The sequence below is a fragment of the Petaurus breviceps genome, unplaced genomic scaffold (assembly GCF_028583685.1).
Source record: "Petaurus breviceps papuanus isolate PSGF00001 unplaced genomic scaffold, PetGlider_PUasm1.0 90594, whole genome shotgun sequence".
Taxonomy (NCBI): Eukaryota; Metazoa; Chordata; class Mammalia; order Diprotodontia; family Petauridae; genus Petaurus; species Petaurus breviceps.
Window position 1 is genome coordinate 6,491,040 of NW_027187281.1, and position 20,829 is coordinate 6,511,868.

Consider the following 20,829-nt stretch of genomic DNA (forward strand, 5'->3'; position numbering starts at 1 on the left):
GACTAAAATGGATTTTTTTTAATCTTATTTTCTTTCTAACTGACTTGTGTCTCCATGTATTTCCCTTACTCAGAGAGACTATTGACTGGGCTTTATTGATGCTAAAATGTTTTAAAGATAAATGTATATTGATTGTTAAGATTGTGGTACATCTTGGACTAACAGGATGGTTTAATTTTAACTTCTGTAGTTCTGACTTTTTCCAAGAAATTAACTTTTTCATATGTGAACATCTTGAATCATGTTACAATCATGTGATTGTGGTTATTTGGGGCATTTGGTTTAAACCAGAATTATTAATAGATACATTTGATACCCATGTATAGCCAGAAGTGTCTCCTTTTTCCCATTAATCTCCTTTGGAAGTAAGAGCATTGTGTGTTTCTTAATTTTACTGCTTTCTCCATGAGTTTTAAGCCATTCTGTACTACATATACATGAAAAATTGGATTAAATTAGGTGAAGAAGCTTTGAGCTACAAAGGATACTTCTTTGAAGGTGTCAATGAATAATTGGCCCAGACACTTAGAATCCATGGATTTCAGAGTATCATAGTAAGTAAGAGGCTTCATTAAGTCATTCTTCTCAAACAATATTAAGTACCCACTGATGCTTAAAAATTTGACAAACAATAAACATGCCATTAGTGTTAGGAAGAGATCCATTTATTAACATTCAAATCCATTTTCTTCAGTTGTAGAATTGTGTACACACACACACACACACACAAACACACACACAGCTATTTTGGAATCACATTCGTACTCCCATCCAGTTCAGCTCTACTGACCCTTCTGGACTGCTTTCTATACTCTCTCTGACCTTCTGCCCACTTGGAGACTTCTAGCCATTGGCCTTCTTCCACATACCCTCTTCAACTCTTATCCTTAGTCTAAGGGACAAGATTCCTCTATTACCTGCCATTAAGTCTGCCATTCATAAGTTCCCTCATTCTAATCCCCCTTGTATCCTTGGTCTAACTCATCTGACTCTTGCCATGCTCTTTCCATTCAGTCAGTCAAGAAGCATTTTTTAGATGTTTACAATGGGCGAAGTGCTATGCTAAATGCTAGTAACAAAGAAAGTAAGGAACAATTTCTTGCCCTCAAGGAGTTTACATTCTAAGGGGGGGGGGGGAGGGACACAAAATGAAAATAACTTCATCCAAGATATATAAAGTGTTAAATAGGAGGAAATCTCAGAAGGAAGGCACTAGTAAGGGGTATTTGTGTGTGTGTATGTGTATGTGTGTGTATTTATGGGGAGGGGGGAGCTAGGAAAGGCCTCCTGCAGAAAATGGATTTGGGCTTAGTCTTGAAGGAAGCTGAGGTACCGAGATGAGAAAGGAGAACATTCTAGGCATGGGGGGTAATCAGTGAAAAGGTACCAGATTAGGAGATGGAGTGTTCTGTGTGAGGAACAGTAAGAAGACAAGTGCCAATCAAAGAAGGGGGTTAAGTGTAAATAAGACTTCAAAGACAGAAAGGGGTCTGGTTGTAAAGAGCTTTAAATACCAAACAAACGATTTTATATTTGATCCTGGAGGTCATTGTCTGCCACTGGAGTTATTTGAGTGAGAGGAGTGATGTGATCAGATCTGAACTTTAAGAAAATCATTTTGGCAAACTGAGTGGGGGATGGGAGTAGAGTTATGAGAGATTTGAGGCAGAAAAACTAACCAGAAGTTTATTGCAATAGCCTGGGTGTGAGGCAATAAGGGTCTGCAGCCAGGGTGTTGGCTCTGTGAGGGTAGAAAAAGACACACATATGAGAGATATTTGCAAGGTAGAAATGACAAGATTTGGCAATAAATTGTATATTTAGAATGAATGTGAATGAGGAGTGAAGGTTTGGCTCTTGTGTGACTGAGAGGTTGGTGTTACCTTCAATAATACAGAAGTTCAGAAGAGGGAAGAGTTTTGGGAGAAAGATAATGAGTTCTGTTTTGAACAAGATAAGTTTGAGATCCCTGTGAGGCGTCTAGGTCAAGATGTCTAAAAGATGATCGATTGGTCATGGAAGACTGGAATTCAGCAGAGAGGTTAGGACTGGGTTTATATATCTCAGAATCATCTGCACTGACATGATATCTGAACCCTTGAGAGCTCGTGTCATATTTCAAATGAGATCAGGTGTAAAACCTTCTTTGACTTGGATCACTTAATGATGTGAAAATATAAGACTTAGCAAGATTTCTTAAAGAGAGAGACTCAAGAAAGTCTCAAGACACAAAATGACTGAGATTTGTGCAAGATGGCAAGGAAAATAACTAGTACCAAAATGATAAAGGTCTGAAAGAAGCACCCATACAAGATCTGACTGATCTTCCCATGGACTGCGCATTGTCTGATTGTTCTCACTAGGTGAGGTTCTACCCAACTTAACAATGCCCATATGTTGCCACCATGGCTTCTCCTGGTCCCATCTGCCTTAAATCAACCCATTTTCCCTGAAGATATCCTGTAGGCCCCAGGTTCTTTACCTTTTCCTGTGTTGTGAATCCCTTTGGCAATCTGGGGAAGCCAATGAACCTCTTTTCAAAATCATGCTTATGATAATTGAAAGGAATACTAAATTTCATTTTGAGGTTAGGGGAAATAAAGATGTAATTGTTTTTCCCATCCAAGTCCACAGGCCCCAGGTTGGGAAACTCTGATCTAGTTCTAACCCTTTCAGTTTTACAAATGATTTTGAGACCCAGACACTTCTCCAGGGTCCCACAGTTAGTGTCAGAAGGAAGACTAGTTGGGTCTTCCAACTCCAGTTAAGTGCTCATTCAACTATACCTTTTCAATGCAATGTTCTTACTTTACCAATGGACAGGGGTAAAAAAAAAAAAGGGGGGGGGGAGGAAGAGTTAAATGGAAGGAAAAAACAAAATTTTATGGGGTAAAATAAATTTTGGTTCTGAAACCATATGTTCAGGGAGCTGAATTAGAATTTATTCTATTTCAGCTTCAGTGGGTGTTATTGTGATTCTTCTGGGTCTCCTTGAGGGCATGGACCATACCACATTTATATATATATATATATTTTTTTTTTTTACAATGCCATGAGTAAATAGGATATTAGTAGTACACTTCAGTTTTCAGCATGACAAATTTAGGATCCCCTTCAGGAACCTCCTAAGAATGTTGTTTTTGATCAAGGGTTTAATTCCCCCTCCTTAAAATAGGCACTGTGATTTTAACCATCATCCATAATCTTGACAGTGATGTTTTTCTCAGATTGCTTTCAAAATAAGGCCTATACCTCAGAGTGATTTTGTATTAGTAGGACAATTAAGCAAGTTTTATCAGTAAAGTTAGATTCAACTGTTCTTATTCATCCACTTGAATAGAAAATATAAGTAGGAAAAGGAAAGGAAATACCTTTTGGACCATACCTATTCTCCTGTTAGTTTAGAAAGTCTTGTTCCAGACTAGGAAGACTTGAAGGTTTTGATATCAGGGAGTGACTTGAAGAATTAAATCTGATATTAACAAAGAAAACTTTTTGGTCTCATAACAACATAAGATGATAGGCCCCATATAATGATGAAATTGAAACTCTTAACACACATATGAATATATCTATGTATATATATGTGTGTGTGTGTATGTATATATTACATACATACATGCACACACATATTCCTAACTCAGTTTTGTTGAGGGATTTTATACCACATTTATAAAATGTATCAGCATGGCAGGGGGGAGGGGCGCTTCTGTCTGGTGGAGATGCTCACTGGATTTACTATTTGTTGAATGGGACTGCTAGGTGGCGCAGTGAATAGAGAACTGGCCCTGGAATCAGGAGGACCTGAGTTCAAATCTGGCCTCAGACACTTAACACAAAAACTAGCTGTGTGACCTTGGGTGAGTCACAACCCCAATTGCCCTGCCTTCCTCCTCCAAAATACAAAAAAACAAAAAATAAATTCCTAGGGGTGGCCAGGTAGCACAGCGAGTAAGAGCACTGGCTCCAGTATTGGGATGACCTGGAGATCGAATCCTGGGCTCAGACACTTAGCACCCACCCAGAAACACCTGGCCGTGTAGCAAGTTACTTAACCCCAATTGCTTAAAAAAAAAAAATTTTGTTGAACATCTACAATATTTGCTGTGGAGTTGGAGTCCACAAAAATTAAAATAACAGTAGTTATTTTTTTGCACATGAATTCTTTTTCTTTTTACTTTTTTCAAAGCACTTTCACATTTGTTCTTTCATTTTTTTCTTAAAATATACTGTGGACTATGACTTTGATAACTTAAAATGAAAACAGCTACAGGCAATATTTTCATTTATGTTTTTTGCTTTTTAATTTTCTGGTTTTTAAAAAATTTATGATGAAAACTTATCTCACATTTTTGTTCTGAGCCTTCCCATCCTACTGGTAGCCAGTTTGCAATAACTCATTGACCTAGGATTGCTAGACTGAAGTAAGGCTTCCCTGATTTATTGTTGCCAAAGCAGAGGACAGGTAGATATATATAATCAACTCTTAAGTAAGCCAGTAATTTTGGGTTATTCTCTTCAAGCTGAAAAATCCACAGCAAAAACCTTAGGCTGATGCTTCCTTATCATCTAGCATGCTTCCATTCTTGGTTGGGCAAACCTAATTGATACACATTTTTCTTGCTTATTTAAATAAATTGTGGCTTTTAACATCTCTAATAAGTCCAAAACAAAAACAGATAATTGGAAGCCACAATGCCATTTAGCTAAATAATATCAATAGATGTATATAGTTCAACATATTTTTTTTCTGCTTGACTATATTTTCTCAAGTTAAACCTGTTATAGTGTTAAACTCTTTACAACTCCTGGAAAAAGATTTAAGTCAATTCATTATCACTCCTCCCTTCCCTCCCCTCCTTCCCCCTCCTCCCCCCACATTCTTGTGGAGTGGAGGAACACTGGATTTTCGAAGGCTATGTCAACAAAATACAAGCTCTGGAAGACCCTACTGAAATGGCAAGGCCTTGTGTATAGGCCTGGTGATATCTTTCTTCTGAATATGAAATTGCCAAGTTTTTCAAGGCAGTTTGTAGAAGAAGGGTGGCCATTGGGTAATTCATTTTCTTGATCTCAGCCACTCCTGACGTTGAGTGTTAAGGTAGGAATGGGTTTCACAGAGGTTAAACCTGAAATACTTAGTAGGAGGACTTTGTTGAAGTGAGAAATAAAAATATTATGAATTATAATTGAAAACTGTGTGAAATCCTCCCCTACTGATCTCAGAAAGCCTCCTCCATCCCAGCTCTTAACTCCTTCATCACCTTGCTTCACAGGTGGCATTTTTCTGCTACTTTCCTTAGCTCTCTTCTGATGCAGCTTCCTTTCAAACAGTTTGTTGTGTCCATTATTTTTGGTAGGTCAGTAGTAGGGATTATGTTCCTCTTCTCAGCAATTCCATAATTGCTCCAATGGAGAAGATAATGTAAGAGGCATCTGAGAACTTTGCCCCTCAGCCACAGAATCTTTCTTGAGATCGCTTTTTTTCTCTTCCTTTGTGTCTGTTTCCTGGATTCAGGCGTTCTGGGGTAGGGGAGGAAAACCCCTGGGTTAATTTTCTGCTATTTTGTTATTCCTTTTGGCCTTAATTAGCAGTTGGGTGTACTGGTTTCTGTAGAGTCTATTAGTCTAGTGGCTGTTGTACTTCCCTAGAGTGATATCCAGTATAAAGCTGGATAAAATATATTATGGTAAGAGTAAGACCATGAGACAAATATATTTGGCTTGTGCCTGTAGTTAAAAAGAATTTCCTAGTTTTATGTTTGTTAATTAAACTACTGCATTGTTATGTAACTTTTACCTTGTATATACCTTATTATTCATGTCATGATGATGTTGAAAAGGGACTGGATTTAGAGTCAAAGGACCTGAGTTTGACTCCCAGCCTGGCTATTTATTCCCTCTGTTACTTCGGGCAAATTATCATTTCTTTGGGCTTCATTGAAAATAAGTGGTTGGACTAGATGAGCCCCAAGGTCCCAGTTTTTCCAATTCCATGATTGTGATTATTTTTTGCTGTCTGTGGCTAACTATATAACAGGTCATAGTTCACTTTCTACCCCCGACCTGGCTTGCATGGCACAAATTCATCACTTTTACAGCAACAGCAATTTAAAATGAATGCCCTCTGATGAGTCCTCAGCATCATCTTCACCCAAAAAGAATTTGCACTCTTATTATAGCATTTTAAGGTTAATGAAGCAGTTTTCCTCCCAATAGTCCTGTTAAATAGTAGTGGAAGGATTATTATTATTATTATCATCCTCATTGTACAAATGAGGAAACCGAGACTCGAAAAAGTGAAGTGTGTTGGGTTTGGCAGCATTTGCCTATATCCTCAACCTTCCCAATTGCTGGGCATTGGTTGGTGGTACTTATACTCCCAACAGTTGGGGGAGACTGAGGCTGGTTGCTTTTTTGGACTCAGGGTTCTGAACTTCAGTAACCAATGCCAATTGGGTGTCTCTATGAAGTCTGGTATTAACTTGGTGAGTCCCTGGGGATGATGGAGAATGAGGGGTTGTCTAAGAAGAGCCAACTGACCCAGATCAGAAACAGATCAGGTCTGAGCTTTTTGCTCATCAATTGTGCCATTAGACCCATGAGTAGCACCTGCATTTCTAGCCTGAGTGATGTAGGAAGAGCCAGTCTTTAAAAAAAGGTTGAACAGATTGTGACTCATTCAGCATGTAAGTCTATGTGTCTGAGTTGGACCTAAATTTCTTTTCATTCAAAGTCCCGTCAAAACATCATTCTTCCTCTCTGTACAAAATATAGTACATTTTCTCTCTTATTTTATTCAATTCTCTGGTTGGGATGAGTTACATATTAATCAAATTTCAGGATGTCCTCCTTGGGCAAAAAAAGTTAAAGGACTGATGTATAACCCACATAAATCCTTGGCATTCCTATTTATTTCTAACAAAACTCAACAGCAAGAGATAGAAAAAGAAATTCCATTTAAAGTTACTGTTGACATTATAAAATATTTGGAAAGCTACCTGCCAAAACAAACCCAGGACCCATATGAACACAATTACAAAACACTTTTCACGCAAATAAAGTCAGATCTAATTGGAAAAACATCAGTTGCTTGTGGCTGGGTCGAGCTAATATAATAAAAATGACAATTTTACCTAAATTAAATTACATATTTAGTGCCATAACAATCAGTCTGCCAACAAATTACTTTACAGAGCTAGAAAAAATAGTAACAAAATTCATTTAGAAGAACAAAAGGTCCAGAATGTCAAGGGAATTAATGAAAATAAATGCTAGGGAAAGTAACCTAGCCATACCAGATTTTAATCTGTATTATAAAGCAGCAGTCATCAAAACTACTTGGTACTGGCTGAGGAATAGAGTAGTGGATCAGTGGAATAGATTGGGTACATGAGTCAATGACTATAGTAATCTACTGTTTGATAAACCCAAAGACCCCAGTTTGGGGGATAAGAACTCACTATTTGACAAAAGCTGCCGGGAAAACTGGAATAAAGTTTGGGAGAAATTGGGCATAGATCAGTATCTAACACTGTATACCAAAATCAAGTCAAAAAGGGTACACGATCTAGGTATAAAGGCTGATACTGTAAGCAGTCTGGGAGAGCAAGGAATAGTTTGCCTGTCAGATTTATGGAGAAGGAAAGATTTTATGACCAAATGAGAGTTAGAGAGCATTATAAAATGCAAAGTGGATAATTTTGATTACATTAAATTGAAAATTATCTGTACAAATAAAGCAAATGTAACCAAGATTAAGAGGAAAATGGAAAATTGGGAAAGAATTTTTACAATCAGTGTCTCTGATAAAGGTCTCATTTCTTTTTTTTTTTTTTTAAGCAATCGGGGTTGAGTAACTTGCTCAAGGTTACACGGCCAGGTGTTTCTGGGTGTGGTGCTAAATATCTGAACTCGGATTTGATCCCCAGGTCATCCCGACTCTGGAGCCAGTGCTCTTACTCACTGAGCCACCTGGCCGCCCCTCTCATTTCTAAAATATACAGAAAATTGAGTCAGATCTTACAAGAATACAAGTCATTCCCCAAAGTACTGGTGTGTGCTCTTGAATTGAACACAAATTAAACATTATTGTTTTCCTTGAGAAACATTAGTATAATTACTTTTGGTCTCTAAGCTGACAATGATTAGATAGGTATAAATGGTAAAAGAGAGAAAAATCAAGAAATATCAAATAAGAGCAGTGATTCACGTAACTTTAGCTCCATACTTGCCTGTGGAATGACAATTATATAATCACATGCAAATTTTATTAAGGTATAATATTTATTCTTTTATCATCATCATCTCTGAAACCCTAAGATCCTTCCCAGTTATAATCCTATGATCCTGTGATCAGCTTTTTTTAAGTACTTAGTGTTGATTAATAGGTCTAAAATTGATATTAACAACATATTAGGCCATATATGGAGCCCATCCTCAATGGGTTTTCTCTTTGAAAGAGATACTTTAGTGATTCACATTTAGAATGATTTTAATTGGGGGAATCACATTTGTGAGATCTGGGGACAGAGGAATTATATGAGAAAAATAAGCAATTTTATACTTATGACCATCAATGTACTTTTAATTATTATCACCATTATTGGATGAGTAAGTGCATAGGTATCTTTAAAATTTTCAAAGGGAAAGGGATGTGTTTGAAGTCTGAATTGAAGGACAAATGAAGTTAGGATTGTGACTGCAAATCTTTTGCATTAAAATGACTTTGCTGAAGATTTGAGCAATAGTGCTATGAAGTCACTCTGACTAGTTTAAAAAGAAGATGGTTCTTAAAGAACTTCAGTTGTTTTTACTCCCGGAAGGAAGGACTGAAATGTTAAATTGAGGAACTTGCAAAGCCACAGTTTTGTGGTGGTAGCATTGATTCTTCTTTTTTAAGTCCAGCACAAGCTACAGGGTTTCTCTCGTTATTTTCTTCCGGTTCTTGCCTGGCTGAGCTAAAGCGAAAAAGAGAAACCTTTCTGTGTGGACAACATAAAGACACTAAATTCAGTAGACAAATGAATTATGCATGTGATCTGCAATCTCACTGAGAACTTGCCTTTCCCTCTCTTCTGTTTGCATGCTGGAGAGAAGAGTGGAAAATTACAATGCTTTGTACTCAGGGTACCTATCACTTGATCCCCTAATCCAGACATCTCTGATAGGATTTTCCTGTGATCCATTTCCAAGTGCCTTAATTAGGAGAGCCACAATCATACTTGCATAAAATTTACATATGATTTACCTACTTGTCACTCCTCTGACAGATTTGGTATTCAAATGACATCATTGCTGCCCTAAAGTCTGGGCCACATTGCTGACACCAGAACTTGGCAGAGAAAAAAAAAATCTCTTAGTAGTAAGAAGATGAGCACAGGATTCTTTTCCTAATAAAGAAGTTATGTTACATAGGACATGCAAAATGAGTTTAAGCAGAGTGCAGATGGGAAACAAGTTTGCATTGTTAAACAACTCTCTTTCCTTTAAAAAATGCGTGGTGCTGGTGATTGTACTTACTAAATATTTTGGAAAGTCCCACTTTAAATTTCCCCATCTCTCTATGGACTGTCATGTCTTTGTCAGTAGAGTATCTTCAGACTTCTGTTCTTCTCTCTTGTTATCACCCCTTCCCTAAAGACTATCAGAACTTCTGGGAAATGATGTGGCAGCCTTTCTTTACATTCCTTATCAATCCAGAATACTTGCTTCAGTAAATATTTAATATAACTATTACTTAAGCTTTTTATTGGGTTAGAGTTTCTTTCATTTCCTAGTGCATTATCTTGACTCCAAGATTTGCTTCTCTTTCCTACTTCACTGTTTCTGTCAATGACCTTGCTTTTTATCTTGTTGGCCACTTCAAAATCTTGTCTCTGGCTCTTCCTTCTCCTATGGCTCTCATGTGCAGTCAGTCACCAAGTCTTCTTCATTCTGTCCCCACCTCTCTGTTCTCACATTAAAAAGGAACACATGCTCTAAAACAAACAAAAAATCATATACAGACTGTCATTGCTACTCCATCTGATCTACTGTTATAACTTTTTAGCATTTCTTCCCACCTCCACTTTTTCCTTGCTCCTATCTCTCTTCATAGCTACTAGGCTCTCCATCATATCAATTCATATGGCCATATCAACTCTTTGCTTAAAATCCTCTAGTGGGTTTTGAGCTGAGGGAGGAGGGGATCACTGTGCACTTCATGTCCAGTTATGTATTACAGTTTGTGTATATATGTCATATCCCCCTACTAGACTGTAGGCTCAATGAGGTCCAGGGAGATGCCTTTTCTAAACATTAGCATTGCTCTCACCATCCAGCACATACTCCACTTACAAAAAGCACTAAATAAACATTTATTTAATTGAATTGTTCTTGTATGATGTTTGGCTTTGTGACTGCAACCCATTTTATATTACAAATTACAAAAGGTAAGATCTTGCCCTGTTGAGTTTGCCTTTGAAAGGCACAGTAGGCCCATGGACTAAATGCTTTTTAACAACATTTGAACAATTATTTCAACCTAGAATGCTCATCCTCATTTATTCAAATATGGTCTCTAATCTTTACTGGTCTGACTTTCCAAGTGATTCCAAGATTACTATAGGGACATACTAGTTTTATAATGCAATCCTGAAAAAATTGCCTGAAATTTTCTTGGTGTGGAATCCTTTAAGAGAAAGTTATATAAACATTACATTACTTGAAAGTTTGTCACCTTAATTCAGTAATACAACCAATTGACAGTAAATATCAGTCAACCATGCTATGACTCCATGAGTCATGTCTCTAACAGCTCTGAAGGAGGGAATGTGATACAGGGGCTAAAAGTCAAAAGTGAAACACATCAAATTGACCCATATCCTACAGCTTCAAAGTGTAGCCTTTCATTTTGGTTCTTGAGGTATGAGTGTATTAAAACTTCAGTGTATCAGATCCTGTTGCTAATGAGGTCAAATAAATGAGCAAATTAAATTTAAAATTATAGTAATTATTTACATGTAAAAATATTGTTCATCTTTTGGATGTTTTTCAAATCCAAACTTCAGATGTGTCAAATATACAGGAAATTACCAGGTAGGAGAGAATAGTAGTAACACCCGAAAGGCCCAACAGAACCAGTACCCCATGTTTCTGGGCAGTAAGAGCTAATGATTGCTAGCATTTATGTATTGTTTTCAAATTTGCAAAGCAATTTGGATATATTATCTCAGTTAAACCTTACTCTATGAAGTAGTCCCGTGTTATAAATGTAGCATCTTGGATTTTTTACTTACTTATCTTTTGAGGTTGCTAGATAGGATTGATGACCTCACTACCAGTTTAATGTTCTTTCCCTCAGAATTTCTACACACTTACAAGGTCTGGCTCCATTTCCTCTGCTGTTGCAAGGTACTTTCCACATATGGGGCTTAGGGTAGATTAGGCCAGGTTCCCATAACCATTCCACAGAAAATAGGTCAAAAAATAGGGAAGTGGTTGGGTCCTAATTGCTGCTACTAGTCTTTAGAGTGCTCTTAGAAATTTAGACCTTCAACAGCTCTGAAGAAGGGATATAAAACAAGGACAGAGAGAGTTACAATGGGGGAAAAGCAAAGATAAAACTAGAGTGTAACTAGTCCAGGGAACCATAAAATGCAAGATTTCCCCCCTGAGCACCTAGGTTTGACTGTCAGGCAGTTCCTGTTTGAGTCAGTGAATAATTCATGAGTCACAATGATAGTACTTCCCCCAGAGTTTGCCCTTATTGTCAGCATAGTTGTTTTTTTTTATAAATTGCTTTTTTTTTTCAACTACTTGTAAATTTAGAAATATATGAAAATAATGAGATCCCCCAAATATATAATGAGGGGTATTTTAAGGACACTGAAATACTATGTGGGGAGAAAGGAAAGAGATAAGGGGGGGAGGGGAAGTCTTTGTAAAAAATTCTCTATAAAGGTCTCATTTTTAAGATATATAATTGAGTCAAATTTATGAAATAAGTTCCCCAAAAGATAAATGGTGTAAGGATATGAATAGGCAATTTTCAAAGAAGATATCTGAATTATCAGCAATCTTATAAAAATGCTTTGGACCTTAATAATTAGATATATTATAAATATAATTATATATAATAATTATAAATATAAATTAAAGTAACTTTGGGCTTCCACTACACACTTATCAGACTGGCAAAGATGACAAAAGAAGAAAATGACAAATGATAGAAGGGCTGTGGGAAAACAGATACACAGTGCATTGTTGATGGAGTTGTGAATTGGTCTGGTTGTTCTGAAAAGCAGTTTGGGACTATGCCCATAAAATTAACAAATTGTACATACCCTTTGACCTAGCTAAACCACTGTTAGGACTATACCCTAAAGAAATCAAAGAGGAGAGGGATCTATATGTACAAAAATAGAATAACTCTTTTTAAGGTTGCCCCAAAAAGGAAACAGAGGTTCTTCTATTGGGAAATGGGTCCAGCAAGTTGGGGTATACAAATGTAATGGAGTATTGTTGTGCCAGAACAAATGATGAAATGGACAATTTTAAAGGATACTGGGGAGAGTGAAATGAGCAAAACCAGGAAAGGAATTTCTAAAATGATAGCAACTATAGAGAAAAAACAACTTTGAAAGACTTCAGAATGCTTCTCACCATAATGATAAATGAGTCCAACCGAATGAAGATGAAACATGCCACTCCCTTCCTGACAGAGATGATGAACTTAAAATCCAGAAAAAGACATAAATTTTTGCCCACGGCTAATGTGGGAATTTGTTTTGCTGGACTACGTGGACATATGTTAATGATTTTTAAGTAGGAGAATCAGATTAATTTAAAAAAAAAACTTGTTACTTGGAAAATTATAAACTTAAAAAAAAGATGGATATAGTGAAAAACATGCTGACTCCTAAAGAAAACATAGAAATAAGCATCTCTACAACTATTCTCTCTGATGCGAAATCCAATAGAGATGGATGTCATTTTTCTAATTCTATATAGAATCAGAGAGGACCTTATATCCCTAACCAAATTATGAATCTGTGTAAGAACATAAATTTAGAGCTATCAGGGACCTTACGGGCCATTTGAGTCCAACCCTCTCATTTTACAGGTGAGCAAACTGAGGCCCAGAGAGGTTGTGACTTGATCAGCATCACACAGCTAATAAATGTCTGAGACTGGATTTGAACCCATTCATGATCCCAAGTCTTATCTAAAAACATCTCTAACAAGGGATTGTCCAATCTTTGTTTGAAGATCTTCAGTGAATGGAAACTTGTTTCCTGTTCCATCTGTGGATAACTCTCAATTATTAGGAAGTTTTTCCTTACATTGACCCAAAGTCCACTGTAACTCCTCCCTAGTTTTACAGGACCAAGTAAAATAAATCGATGTCCTCTTGAATCTGATAACTTTGGATATTTGAAGACTTTTATCATGTGCAACTTCAACCTCTTCCTCTGCTCTCAGATCCTCAGCCTTCTCTTTTCAAAGCTGGATATCCCTGGTTCTTTCATCCAGTCTTCTCCTACTTTCAGCCACCTCACTATGCTGGTTATCCTCAGCTAGACATTTCTCTAGATTGTCAGTGTTCCTTCTAAGATATATTACCTAGAACTGGACCTAGTACTACAGATGTATTCTACAGGCCCTTCACCTCTCTCCCTTTGAACCAGAGATTCTTGACATAGGGTATATATGTCTGTCATTAGCTTTTAGGGGGTCCATGAATTTGCATGAGAAAAAAATTACATCTCCATTTTTACTAACCTTTAACTGAAATTTAGCATTTCCTTTCATTATGAATTAAAACAAAATCTTTCAAGGTTTCCATAGGCTGCACCACATTGCCAAAAGAATCTGACACACAAAAAAGGCTAAGAACCCCTGCTTTGGATATTAGAGTTTTATTAATGAAGCTTAAGATTAAAGTACTTTTTTAATGATGTTGATGAAAATGATGAAGACTACTACCAACAATAAATTAACATTTATATAGCACTTTAAAATTTGCAAGTCACTTTACAAATATCTCATCCTCACAATGACCCTGGACAGGAGGTGCTATTCTCCCAATTTTACAGATAAGTAAAATTAAGGCAAACAGGAGTTATGATACTTCCCCAGGATCAGTGTCTGAGGTCAACTTTGAATTCAGGGCTTCTTGATTTCAAATCCAACTTCTTGTCCACTGCTCCACCTAGTGCCCAGATTGCCTCATTACAATGCTGGCTCTTCCTGAGTTTGTGGTCCATTAGAACCTCTAGGCCTTTTTCAAATCAGCTGCTTTCTATCTACCTGTTTCCCTACCCTGTTATGGTAAAGAAGACTTTGATAAAGATGAAAAGATAAAAATTATATGGAGTTTCTGCTCTGATCTGTACTTTAAGAAAATCACTTTGGCATGTAGGGGACAATTTTGATATGAAATTAAATGAAAAATTTTGAATCTGTGAAAGAGGGGAGGGGAGAGACTTAGGAGGTCATTGTACTAGTAACGTGTAGAGATGATGAAGGCTTGAACTAAGGTAAAGCTTTTTAAGTAAAGAGGAAACCAATTGGGAAGATGTGACCATAGAGTTGATGAGATTTGGAAATGGATCAGACATCTGGGGTGAGGGAAAGTGAGGGGTCTAGGGTGATTGGAAGGTTGCAGAGCTGGCTACCTGCTCAGCTGATTTTCATCTCTCTTCATGATCTTTTCCATCATGCCAGTGGAGGGATAGGGAGCTGTGGCTGGTGAAGGCTCAATACAGGTTGTCAGTCAAGACCCGGAAAGGAAAAGCTGCTCTAGAACTCCTGTTGTTGACTTCTCTTCTTGGCCTGCTGGTTCTGGCTTTCAGAGCCTCCTGGCTGTCCTCCCCAAAACCTAGGAGCCCAGAGCCTTTTCTTGATAGATAGATATTTTCAAGATAGAGCCCTATCTTGCCTTTCTCAAGCAGGGGCTGACAGAGGTAATTGCAAGGAGTTTTTCTCTGCCAAGAAGAAAAATCTCTTAGTGGAAAGACTGATGGATTTAGAGGTGCAGATCTTGAGTTCGAATCCTGGACCTGCCTCTCATTACTTGTATAACTTTATGCAACTCACTGTATTTCTCTGGGCTTTGGTTTTCTCATCTGTAAAATGGGAGGAATAGACCGAATGAATTCTAAGCTTTCTTGCAGCTCTAAATTTGTGCCCCTAAGAATCAGAATCCTTTTTTTCACACAGCATTTGGATCAAAGGTAGTGGGCAATTTAGTACAGTGCCTAGCACATAGTAGGTTCTTAATAAATGCTTGTCAACTTGATGGAGGAAAGTCCTCAGGGAGGTGTTGTTAGAGCTTGAGATTGAGATTTAAAGTGCTGTACCTAGGAATAGGCAGCATGGGCTATGCTGGCTGTGCAGAAGCAGGTATCAGTCTCCCCTCTGCATGGAGCGGTTTCCTGAAGGCAGCCCCCATAAAAGCCTGCCGTGTGGTCTGGCTCATCCTGTACGCTCTACCGACTCACGCTATTTTTAGTCTCGCTCGCCCTCCACTGCCCCCTCCCCGTTTCCACAGTCGGGCTCAGCTCCCCCAGTACAACCCTTTGGGTTGACATCACTGTTCTGAGCACTGAAGGGCGCATATCTTGTAATAACATCTAAAAGGCATCAGTTGCTGCTTCTTCCAACCTCACTTAGATCATCAGACTGCCAAAGGTAAGGGTAAGCAGTCCTGGGGTTTGATTTCAGGACATATCTTACTTAAGGGCATTTGCACTATCCTTCTTAGACCAAATCACCAAAGCGATTAGTTGTTGTAATTGTTTCATTCCTCATAAACTGGTCTTCCTGTTACAGGTGTTTTTACCCTTCTTCTGTGGGGGCAGGAGTGGGGTGAAGGTGAAAAATCGTGTATTTATTGGCAAAAGGATGGATTGGTAGAGGGAGCTTGAGGTGTTATCTAGGCTGGCATTTAACCCCTCTGCAGTCCAGCTACCTTTCTAACTTCATTTATTACTCCTCCTCTACCCTCTCTTGATTAGCTGTTCTCCTACATCAGCTATCCTGCCCTCATCTGCTCTGTACAGACCCTCTTCCAGACTTGGCATGGACTGATTCCTCATTTCTATCCGTTGAAAGCCTTCTTTCTTTTCCTTCAAATCCAAACTAAGCTCAGTCAGTCAGTAAACATTTATTTATTAAGCATGTGCCAGGTATTGTGTTCAGTGTTTGAGGGACAAGTACAAAAAAAGAAAGATTGTCCTTGCCTTCAAGGGGTTTACAATCCAATAAGACACAACCACACATAAAAGGAAGCTGACAATCAGAGGATGGCTAGCCCGAGAGCTCTCCTTAAATGAAGGTTCTGTGATAAACTCTCTTCTCAGCCCTCCAGTTAGAGAAGCTTCAGAAGCAGAAAGTACTGGTGACCTGTGAGTTCCAAGGCTAGTGAAGAGGTCCCTGGGTAGGGCATGGAGATGAATTGCCACCTCCTCCGTGAAGCCCTCTCTGATCTCTCTTCTTCATACTTCTTTTTTTTTTTTTTTTAGCAATTGGGGTTAAATAACTTGCTCAAGGTTACACGGCCAGTCATTTCTGGGTGTGGTGCTGAGTATCTGAGCCCAGATTTGATCCCCAGGTCATCCCGACACTGGAGCCAGTGCTCTTACTCGCTGAGCCACCTGGCTGCCCCATCACACTTCTTTTTAATACTTTATTTGGATAACTCCCTTATCCTTTTTATGCACTGCCTTGTATTATATCCATTTATATACAAGTCATAGCTGTTTCTTGGCACTGCTGTTGGTCCTCCTCCCTGCCCACAATATGCCTGAAGTCAGGAAGACCTAAGTTCAAATCCAGCTTCAGACGCTTAATCATTGTGAATTACAGCACCTACCTCTCAGGGTTGTCATGAGGATCGATTGAGGTTATATTTGCAAAGGGCTTAGCACAGTGCTTGGCACATAGTAGGCACTATATAAATGTTAGCTATTATTATTAGTATCTTTGGCACCCTTTCCCCATAGTGCCTTAATATATGTTTGTCATAGAACTGAACTTCATAAAATAGAGAGATGTTAAGGTTTAACTTCAATTTAACAAGAGTTAAGAGAATCCCAAACTTGCCCCAGGATTTCAAAGTTATTATTGGTAGAAACCGGAGGCCATGGGGCCCTATTACTCATAACCCAGCAAGGATGAGCATAGAAAGTATATATTTTTGCCCCCAGATATGAATCCTAGTTTTTGCATAGCTGTTTGATTTATCTTTGCATGCTTCAGTGAATGCACCTCGCACCTCCTTTCCTCCACCCCAGTCCACCTCATCACATAGTTAAATACTTGCGGTGTACATTCTGCCCATGTGCATCCCTGGAATATGGAGGAACTATGAGATAATTTACAATCAAATTTTCGTTGATTTTTTAGAAAACATAGTTTAGTTTTAAAGTTTATTGATTAATAATTGCCCTTAAAAGTACTTGATGAAAAGTCTAGAATGGTCAAGTCAGCAGGCATTTATGAAGAGCTTACTACGGGCCATGCACTGTGCTAAGTTCTAGGCATATAAATATAAAAAAGAGAGTCTTGTCCCTCAAGGAACTTACAATTTAATGGGGGAGGAAAAGATATGAAAGAAAGCTGATGGGTGAGAAAAGGAGGAAAGAAACTAATATTGACACATCATAGACAAAGCCAGAAGAGGAAATAATAAATGGCAGGTCTGGATGGTTTCCTTAAAATGGAGGTTCTGGGAGGCATCAGCCAATCAAGGAAAGGGGCTTTAGGAGTCGTGTACTTGCATTGTAAGAAGTCTAGGGGTGAAGCAACCTTCCAGGTGAAGGGGTTTCTTTTACATTCTAGAGAAATTTCAGTGATTCAGGCATGCTGTACTCCTGGAGGTAAAGACATGACTGGGTTGGGCTAGGCATTTTTTTAATAGAATAAAACAAAGAAATAGAAAATGAAGAGAGACTAAAGAAACTAAATTTATTTAACCAAGAAAAGAGGGGAAACAGTGACAATATTCAGGTATGTGATGGATTTTTTGTTTGAATTATAGAGAACAGATTCTACTGTTCCACTCAGAAAAGCAGAAGAGAAGATAAGTTTTAGTTGCCTTAGAAAGAATTTAGGTTACACGCTAGGGATGTGATACACTGGGATATATTACCAGGGGAGGATGTAACATTTCCTTATTTAGAAAATTTTAATAAAATGGTAGAGAGCTCTCTTTCTGGGACAGTTCGAGTGCCTGGAAGCAGGGAGTGGACTAGATTGGTATTTCCCAAACAAGTGTGTGGTAACAGAGGAGGCTATTAGATCCCACACTCTGCTGGTGATTTTTTTTTTCCCATTCTAAATGGAACAGAGGTGTGCTGCCCCACTTAGCATCGCTCTTGTTTTCTGTTCTGTGTACATGCCTTATCCCAGTGAGTCTGGGACACATTAGGACCCACAATGGGTGAGTCCCAAGGCTATACTGATCCCTATCTGATATTAGGCAACCCTTTGGGGAGGGAGTGCTCAGCCAGAATTGAATGGGGTGTGTTCACTTGTCACCTCTGATATTCAGTATCATCCCAATCTCTCTGGATTCATCCTCAAGGTGGGTATTTATTTTTAAAATTAATTTTATTGACAGATTTTGTTTTTGTATCACCTACATTCTCTAATGTATCCCTCCCCTCATCCACTCTTGAGAGTTATGCCTTAGAACAGAAAATAAAAGGGAGAAAAAAAGTAATCAAAAAAGTTTAATGAAACTAACCAGCATATCAAAACAGGATGAGAACTTACATAAATTCTCTTTCTATAGTGCTTTAAAGTTTGCAAGCATTTTATGTAAGGAGTTTTGTATCTAAGATCATTCTAGTAAAGTATGGAGAAATTTATCACCAAATGAAATGAAAATGAAATGATTTTGAGGGGGTCAAAATAATTCATGAACCCATCTACTCGGGGGTGGAGGGTTTGCAATCTGTTCTAGTGGAGAAAGTACTGACACCACTAAATTCATTATGTTTCTTTCTTAATCCCTCCCCTCTTCAGAACTTGCCTTTTATATTTAAGTTACCCATTAAGTTACTCCCATTCACCCAGGATCAAAATTGAGGTGTTATCCTCAACTCTTCACTCTTTTTCATCCTCCAAGTCCAATCAATTGCCAGAGCTTATTGACTTTACCTTTGCAACATCTCTTGTACCTGTTCCCTTCTCTCCTTTGACATTGACACCATACTGGTGTAGGCACCGAATGCCTGGACGTTTTTCAGTAACCTGCTGATTGGTCTCCCTGCCTCAAGTTTCTCTCTACTCCAGTTCATCCTCCACTCAGCTGTCAAATTGATCTTCCTAAAGCTATCCGATTATGTCAACCAATAAACTCCAGTGCCTCCCCAGAACCTTCAGTATCAAATATAAATTTTTTTGACATTCAAAGCCCTTCACAGCCCTCTTCCCCTTTTGCATTCTTCTTACACTTCACTACCTTCCACATACTCTATGATTTATTGACAAAGGCCTCCATACTGTTTTTTCCACAAGTCACATCTCTCCATGCTTTGTCCACTATGCCTGGATTTCTCTCCCTCCATCTCCTGACTTCCTTATCCCCCTACAAGTCCCAGCTAAAATCTCACCTTGTACAAGAAGCTTTTCCTGGTTCTCCTTCATGTTAGTGCCTTCCCTCTGTGATCATCTACAATTTATCTTGTATCCTTATCTTCTTTGTACATAGTTGTTTATGTACTGTTTCTCCCATTAGACTGTGAGCTCCTTGAGAGCAGAGCAGGAACTGTGATTTCTTCTTTAAATCATTTTGTCTTTGTATCCTCAACTTTTAGCATAGTGCCTGGCAACATAGTAGGTACTTAATATTAATGTTCATCGACTTAACTTTACCACTAAAATCATATCTTTTGTAATATTGAATTTACTTGCAGTCACTTTCTTTAGTTACTCTAGGCATATTAATATTGTTATATATTACATGTTTTTAAAATGAAGTAATTACTCAAAAAAATTTGAGTAATTTTCCCCTGAATTCCCACTAAATTTGTGTAAGAACTTTGTGCTGGGTATTCCTTTGACCTCTGAGCCACATTATGGAAGAAGTATGCCTACCTAGTAATTGACCAGCTAATGATATTATTTTAAGCAACCTGAAATGAAGGACTGGTCACTAAAATACACAATGTCAACATCAATTGAAGTAACTTATTTCAGAAATACTTTTATTTTTTCATCTTTAATTCCTTGATCACTTTCATTTTTACATTCTGTTTTCTGAAAGGTGACAATCTCTAATATTTTCTATCCCAAACTATTTTTATTTTACAAGATACTTATAGAAAATAAAGTTTACATTTTTATAATTATCTCATGACATTTCTCTTCCTCTTTTCCATAACAGTTAAGAACTCCTTAAAATAATTAGCAATTTCAGACTTTAGGGAATTGGAAACATTGGGTATCTTTCTTGTAAGCACTGTTTCTTATAACTTTTCTTTCCCTATTGATCCCAAATTTGTTGATCTTTAACCTCAAAACCTATTAATTTAGGCTAACTTTAGTCATGGAATTATAGACTCCTAGAGCTATGAAATAGATGGATAAACTTTACTACTCTTTGCTATTTTTTGTGTTATTAATATTTCTAAATACTTTTTAAAACTGTGTAATTTTTTAAAGTTGGTATGTATACCCTGTGGCTAAATGTCTTAGAATATCACAGTTATCAGCTTAATAAAATGAAATCTGCACACAAGTACACTCAAAACTGACTTAGGTAAGTGATTTGAGATTTTTGCCCTTAGAATTTATCCTGCGGTCAGGGTTTCCAAAGTTTGGTTCCAAACTTCTCCA

General features: G+C 37.8%; 1 protein-coding gene across 9 annotated transcripts in view; it reads left to right on the top strand.

Moving 5' to 3' along the window:
- LCP1 (lymphocyte cytosolic protein 1) overlaps positions 1-20,829 on the top strand; it is a 118,110-nt gene that overhangs the window by 59,724 nt on the left and 37,557 nt on the right. Inside the window, exon 1 of one of the 9 annotated variants that reach the window (XM_069063704.1) lies at positions 534-554. The exons of 7 other annotated variants lie outside the window; for them this stretch is intronic. The gene's annotated coding sequence lies outside the window, so the exon portion shown is untranslated. Of the gene's footprint in view, positions 1-533; positions 555-15,627; positions 15,676-20,829 lie in introns of those variants that run through there. One more of the 9 variants, XM_069063703.1, reaches the window with a different exon arrangement.